Source organism: Montipora foliosa, unplaced genomic scaffold, assembly GCF_036669935.1.
Source record: "Montipora foliosa isolate CH-2021 unplaced genomic scaffold, ASM3666993v2 scaffold_309, whole genome shotgun sequence".
Classification (NCBI taxonomy): Eukaryota; Metazoa; Cnidaria; class Anthozoa; order Scleractinia; family Acroporidae; genus Montipora; species Montipora foliosa.
In genome coordinates this window covers 24,484-30,483 of record NW_027179610.1, presented here as the reverse complement: position 1 = coordinate 30,483, position 6,000 = coordinate 24,484, and the positions used below count along the sequence as shown (strand labels likewise).

The following is a 6,000-nucleotide window of genomic DNA, read 5'->3' as shown; positions in this document are numbered from 1 at the left end:
CCCCACAGAAAACCACAGTCAAAAACAAGTCCTATAACTACAAAATGTAAGAGTCCAATAGAAGTCTACAACACGAGATTTCCCAAGCGGGTCTCTCCCGTCGACGTACTACTCTCGCCCTACAGTATTTGACGACGTGGTATCGGACGAGACCCGGTTTTTTGCACTGTGGCCTTTATGGTCGTAGACGGAAGAAGGAAAGCCCGTTTCTTGTTGGTTGTGTTTTGAGCGGGCAAGGTATGACACTGAGCAAGATACACTGTTTCCTCTGTGATGGTTCTTTAACCCTTCACGCGGCAATGGCATTGGTAAAATGGCAGCGAGTTAATGTTCCCGTTCAAAAATTTCCTTTCAACATCCGGGGACGTCGAGTAAACAAAGCTTTTTCCCGATTCGATTGCATGGAATGTCATTTGCTAAAGCTTGAATTGTGACGACAAGTTTTTACAACGCGCGCGTCGCTAATTAGCTCAATGCCCACAGAAACCAAAGTAAAACAAGTCATATTATAACGACAAAGTGTAGAGTCTCAAATAGGAAGTCTTACAACATCGAGATATTCCCAAGCGAGTCTCCCGTCGAAGTACTACTCTCTGGCCCTACAGGTGATTGGTGATCTACGGGGATCGGACGAGACCGTCGTATTTTTGCCTGTGGTATGGTCGTAGACGGAAGAAAGACCCTTCTTGTTGTGTTTTTTTTTTGGGGGTTTTGAGCGGGCAAGTTGAACTGAGTGCAAATAACTGTTTCCGGTGGTGGTCTGTGATGGTTCTTTAAAACCCTTCACCGGCAATGGCATTGGTAGAATGCAGAGAGAGTTAAATGGTTTGTCCTGCCCGTTCAAAAAATTCGGCTTTCAAAAAATCCGGGGACTCGAGTAAACCAAAGCTTTTCCCCGTCGGATTCGATTACATGGAATGTCATTTTCTAAAGCTTGAATTGTGACGACAAGTTTTACAAGGCGTGGGCGCGGCGTTCTAATTATCTCAAGTGCCCCACAGAAAACACAAAGTAGAAACAATGTCTTGGATAACGACAAAATGTAGAGTCAAATAGAAGTTCTACAACACGAGATCATTCCTCCAAGCGGTCTCGCCGGCGAAGGTACTACTCTCGCCCTACAGGATTTGACTACGGGGATCGGACGAGACCCGGTTTTTTTTGTGCCGTGTGGTATGGATGCGTAGACGGAAGAAAGCCCTGTCTTGTGTTGTGTGTTTTGAGCGTGCAGAGTTGAACTGGAGAACATAACTGTTCCTCCCTCTGTGGATGGGGTTCTTTAACCGCTTCACCGTGGGCAATGGCTGTGGGTAAAATGCAGAGAGTTAATGTTATCCCGATGTAAGACAATTCCTTTCACCATCCGGGACTCGAGTAAACAAGAGCTTTTACCCGATTCGATTCCATAGGATTGAATGTCATTTGCGGTATAAGCTTGTAAAGGTTGTGACGAAAGAGTTTTAGTGGGTCAAGCGCGGGCGGTGCGGTAATGGGTAGCTCAATGCCCACACGAAAACCAAATGTAAAACCAGTCATATAACGACAAAATGTAGAGTCAAATAGAGTCTACAACACGAGATATCCACAAGCGGTCTCCCGTTCGAAGTACTACTCTCGCCCTACAGGATTTGACGATACGGGGATCGGACGAGAACCCGGATTTTTTGCCTGTGGTTATGGTCGTAGACGTGAAAGAAAGCCCCGTTCTTGTTGTGGTGTTTTGAGCGGGCAAGTTGAACTGAGCAAATCACTGTTTCCTCTGTGATGGTTCTTTTAAACCCTTCACCGGCAATTAGTGGGACTATTGGTAAAATGCAGAGAATGTAAAGGCTAATGTTTCCCGTTCAATAAATTCCTTTCAACATCCGGGGACTCGAGTGTACTGAATGTGCAAAGCTTTTCCTCCGATGTCGATGCCTATGGAATGTCCATTTTCTAAAGCCTTGTAAGGGTGGTGTTGACCGACAAGTGGTGGTTGACAAGCGCGCGTGCTGACAATTTACTCAGGATTTGCCCACGAGAAAACAAAAGTAAAGACAGAGTCATATAACGACAAGAAGAGTGTAGGAGTCAAATAGAAGTTGGGCTACAACACGAGATTCTTCCCAAGCGGGTCTCCCGTCGAAAGTACTGGGGTCTGACTCTCGGCATACAGGATTGATTGACTACGGTATCGGGGATGGCGGGACGGAGACCCGGTTTTTTGCCTGCCTGGTAGGGGTCGTTAGACGGAAGAAAGCCCGTTCTTGTTTGTGTGTTTTGAGTGGTGCGGGCAAGTTGAACGTGAGCAAATAACTTGTGTTGTGTTCGGCTCTGTGAGGGTGGGTTGTTCTGTAGAACCCTTCACCGGCAATGGCATTGGTAAAATGCAGAGAGTTAATGTTGGTGGGCGGGGGGCCCGTTTCAAAAATTCCTTTTTCTAAGCATCCCCCGGGGGACTCGAGTAAAACGAAAGCTGTGTGGGTGCCAATCGATGGTCGATGTCCATGGAATGTCATTTGCTAAAGTTTGAATTGATTTGACGACAAGTTTTAAAAGCGGCGCGTGCTAATTAGCGTCGCATGGTGCCCACCAGAAAACCAAAGTAAAGACAGTCAGTCAATATACATCGATCAAAATGGGTAGAGGTCAAATAAATGTCTACAACTCGAGCTATTCCCACGGCGGTCTCGCCGGTCGAAGTACTACTCATATGCGCCCTACAGGATTTGACTACGGGGGGTCGGACGAGACCGGGTTTTTTGCCTGTGGTTATGTATGGTCGTTAGACGGACGAAAGCCATTTCTTGTTGTGTGTTTTGAGCGGGCAAGTTGAACTGAGCAAATAAACTGTTTCCTCTGTGATGGGTTCTTTAACCCTTCACCGGCAATGGCATTGGTAAAATGCAGAGGAGTTAATGTTCCCGTTCAAAAATCCTTTCAACATCAGCGGGGACTCGAGTAAACAAAGCTGTTCTCCCGATTCGATTCCATGGAATGTCATTTTCTAAAGCTTGAATTGTGACGACAAGTTTTACAAGCCGCGCGTGATAATTAGCTCAATGCCCACTAGAAAACCAAAAGTAAAACAAGTCATATAACGACAAAGTGTAGAGTCAAATAATAGAAGTCTACAACACGAGATATTCCCCAAGCGGTCTCCCGTCGAAGTTACTACATCTCGCCCTACAGGAATTTGACTACGGGGATCCCCGGGGGGAAAACCGATACCCGGTTTTTTGGCCTGTGGTATGGTCGTAGACGGGAAGAACAGCCCGTTCTTGTTTTGTGTGTTTTGGGAGCGGGCAAGTTGAACTGAGCAAATAACTGTTTTCCTCTGTGATGGTTCTTTAACCCTTCACCGGCAATGGCATTGTGTATAAATGCCGAGGAGTTTAATGGTTTCCCGTTCAAAAATTCCTTTCAACATCCAGGGGGACTCGAGTAAACAAAGCTTTTCCCCGATTCGTATTTCCATGGAATGTCATTTTCTAAAGCTTGAATTGTGACGACAAGTTTTACAAGCGCGCGCTGCTAATTAGCTCAATGCCCACAGAAAACCAAAGTAAACAAGTCATATAACGACAAAATGTAGAGTCAAATAGGAAGTCTACAACAACGATATATTCCCAAGTCGGTCTCCCGTTCGAAGTACTACTCTCGCCCTACAGGCTTTGACTACGGGGATCGGACGAGACCCGGTTTTTTTGCCTGTGGTTTATGGTCGTAGACGGAAGAAAGAAAGCCCGTTCTTGATTGTGTGTTTTGAGCGGGCAAGTATGAACTGAGCAAATTATTGGTTTCCTTCTGTGATGGTTCTTTAACCCTTCACCGGCAATGGCATTGGTAAAATGCAGAGACGTTAAGTGTTTCCGTTCAAAAAGTTCCTTTCAACATCCGGGGACTCGAGTAAACAAAGCTTTTCCCCGATTCGATTCCATGGAATGTCATTTTCTAAAAGCTTGAATTGTGACGACAAGTTTTACAAGCGCGCCGTGCTTAATTAGCTCAATGCCCACAGAAAACCAAAGTAAAACAAGTCATAATAACGACAAAATGTAGAGCTCGAATAGAAGTCTACACACGAGATATTCCCAATCGGTCTCGCACGTCGAAGTACTACTCCTCATGCCCTACAGGATTGACTACGGGGCTCGGACGAGGACCCGGTGTTGTTTTGCCTGTGGTATGGTAGTAGACGGGAGAAAGCCCGTTCTTGTTGTGGTGTTTTGAGCGGGCAAGTTGAACTGAGCAAATAAACTGTTTCCTCTGTGATGATTCTTTAACCTTTCACCGGCAATGGCATTGTTCAAATGCAGAGAGTTAATCGTTTCCCGTTTCAAAAATTCCTTTCACCATCGGGGACTCGAGTAAACACAGCTTTTCCCCGATTCGATGCCATGGAATGTCATTGTTTCTAAAGCTTTGAATTGTGACGGACAAGTTTTACAAAGCGCGCGTGCCAATTAGATCAATGCCCACAGAAAACCAAAGTAAAACAAGTCATATAACGACAAAATGTAGAGTCAAATAGAAGTCTACAACACGAGATATTCCCAAGCGGTCTCCCGTCGAAGTACTACTCTCGCCCTACAGGATTTGACTACGGGGTATCGGAACGAGACGCCCGGTTTTTTGCCTGTGGTATGGTCGTCGACGGAAAGAAAGCCCGTTCTTGTTGTGTGTTTTTGAAGCGGGCAAGTTGAACTGAGCAAATAACTGTTTCCTCTGTGATGGTTCTTTAACCCTTCACCGGCAATGGCATTGGTAAAATGTCAGTAGAGTTAATGTTTCCCGTTCAAAAATTCCTTTCAACATCCGGGGCACTCGAGTAAACAAAGCTTTTCCCCGAATTCGAAAATTTTTTTCCATGGAATGTCATGTCTAAAGCTTGAATTGTGACGACTAAGTTTTACAAGCGCGCGTGCTAATTAGCTCAATGCCCACAGAAAACCAAAGTAAAACAAGTCATATAACGACAAAATGTAGAGTCAAATAGAAGTCTACAACACGAGATATTCCCAAGCGGTCTCCCGTCGAAGTACTACTCTCGCCCTACAGGATTTGACTACGGGATCGGACGAGACCCGGTTTTTTGCCTGTGGTATGGGTCGTAGACGGAAGAAAGCCCGTTCTTGTTGTGTGTTTTGAGCTGGCAAGTTGAACTGAGCAAATAACTGTTTCCTCTGTGATGGTTCTTTAACCCTTCACCGGCAATGGCATTGGTAAAATGCAGAGAGTTAATGTTTCCCGTTCAAAAATTCCTTTCAACATCCGGGGACTCGAGTAAACAAAGCTTTTCCCCCGATTCGATTCCATGGAATGTCATTTTCTAAAGCTTGAATTGTGACGACAAGTTTTACAAGCGCGCGTGCTAATTAGCTCAATGCCCACAGAAAACCAAAGTAAAACAAGTCATATAACGACAAAATGTAGAGTCAAATAGAAGTCTACAACACGAGATATTCCCAAGCGGTCTCCCGTCGAAGTACTACTCTCGCCCTACAGGATTTGACTACGGGGATCGGACGAGACCCGGTTTTTTGCCTGTGGTATGGTCGTAGACGGAAGAAAGCCCGTTCTTGTTGTGTGTTTTGAGCGGGGCAAGTTGAACTGAGGCAAATAACTGTTTCCTCTGTGATGGTTCTTTAACCCTTCACCGGCAATGGCATTGGTAAAATGCAGAGAGTTAATGTTTCCCGTTCAAAAATTCCTTTCAACATCCGGGGACTCGAGTAAACAAAGCTTTTCCCCGATTCGATTCCATGGAATGTCATTTTCTAAAGCTTGAATTGTGACGACAAGTTTTACAAGCGCGCGTGCTAATTAGCTCAATGCCCACAGAAAACCAAAGTAAAACAAGTCATATAACGACAAAATGTAGAGTCAAATAGAAGGTCTTACAACACGAGATATTCCCAAGCGGTCTCCCGTCGAAGTACTACTCTCGCCCTACAGGATTTGACTACGGGGATCGGACGAGACCCGGTTTTTTTGCCTGTGGTATGGTCGTAGACGGAA

General features: G+C 45.3%; 1 non-coding gene and 4 pseudogenes across 1 annotated transcript; all 5 read right to left on the bottom strand.

Moving 5' to 3' along the window:
* Positions 1 to 3,586: 3,586 nt before the first annotated feature.
* LOC137987154 (5S ribosomal RNA) lies at positions 3,587 to 3,711 on the bottom strand (annotated as a pseudogene).
* An 803-nt stretch (positions 3,712 to 4,514) lies between these two features.
* LOC137987153 (5S ribosomal RNA) lies at positions 4,515 to 4,637 on the bottom strand (annotated as a pseudogene).
* Positions 4,638 to 4,979: 342 nt separating this feature from the next.
* On the bottom strand, positions 4,980 to 5,098 carry LOC137987152 (5S ribosomal RNA; annotated as a pseudogene).
* A 328-nt stretch (positions 5,099 to 5,426) lies between these two features.
* Positions 5,427 to 5,545, bottom strand: LOC137987144 (5S ribosomal RNA). The gene has a single exon (XR_011120315.1). It is a non-coding gene; the product is annotated as a 5S ribosomal RNA (ribosomal RNA).
* A 331-nt stretch (positions 5,546 to 5,876) lies between these two features.
* On the bottom strand, positions 5,877 to 5,996 carry LOC137987151 (5S ribosomal RNA; annotated as a pseudogene).
* Between the last annotated feature and the right edge of the window lie 4 nt (positions 5,997 to 6,000).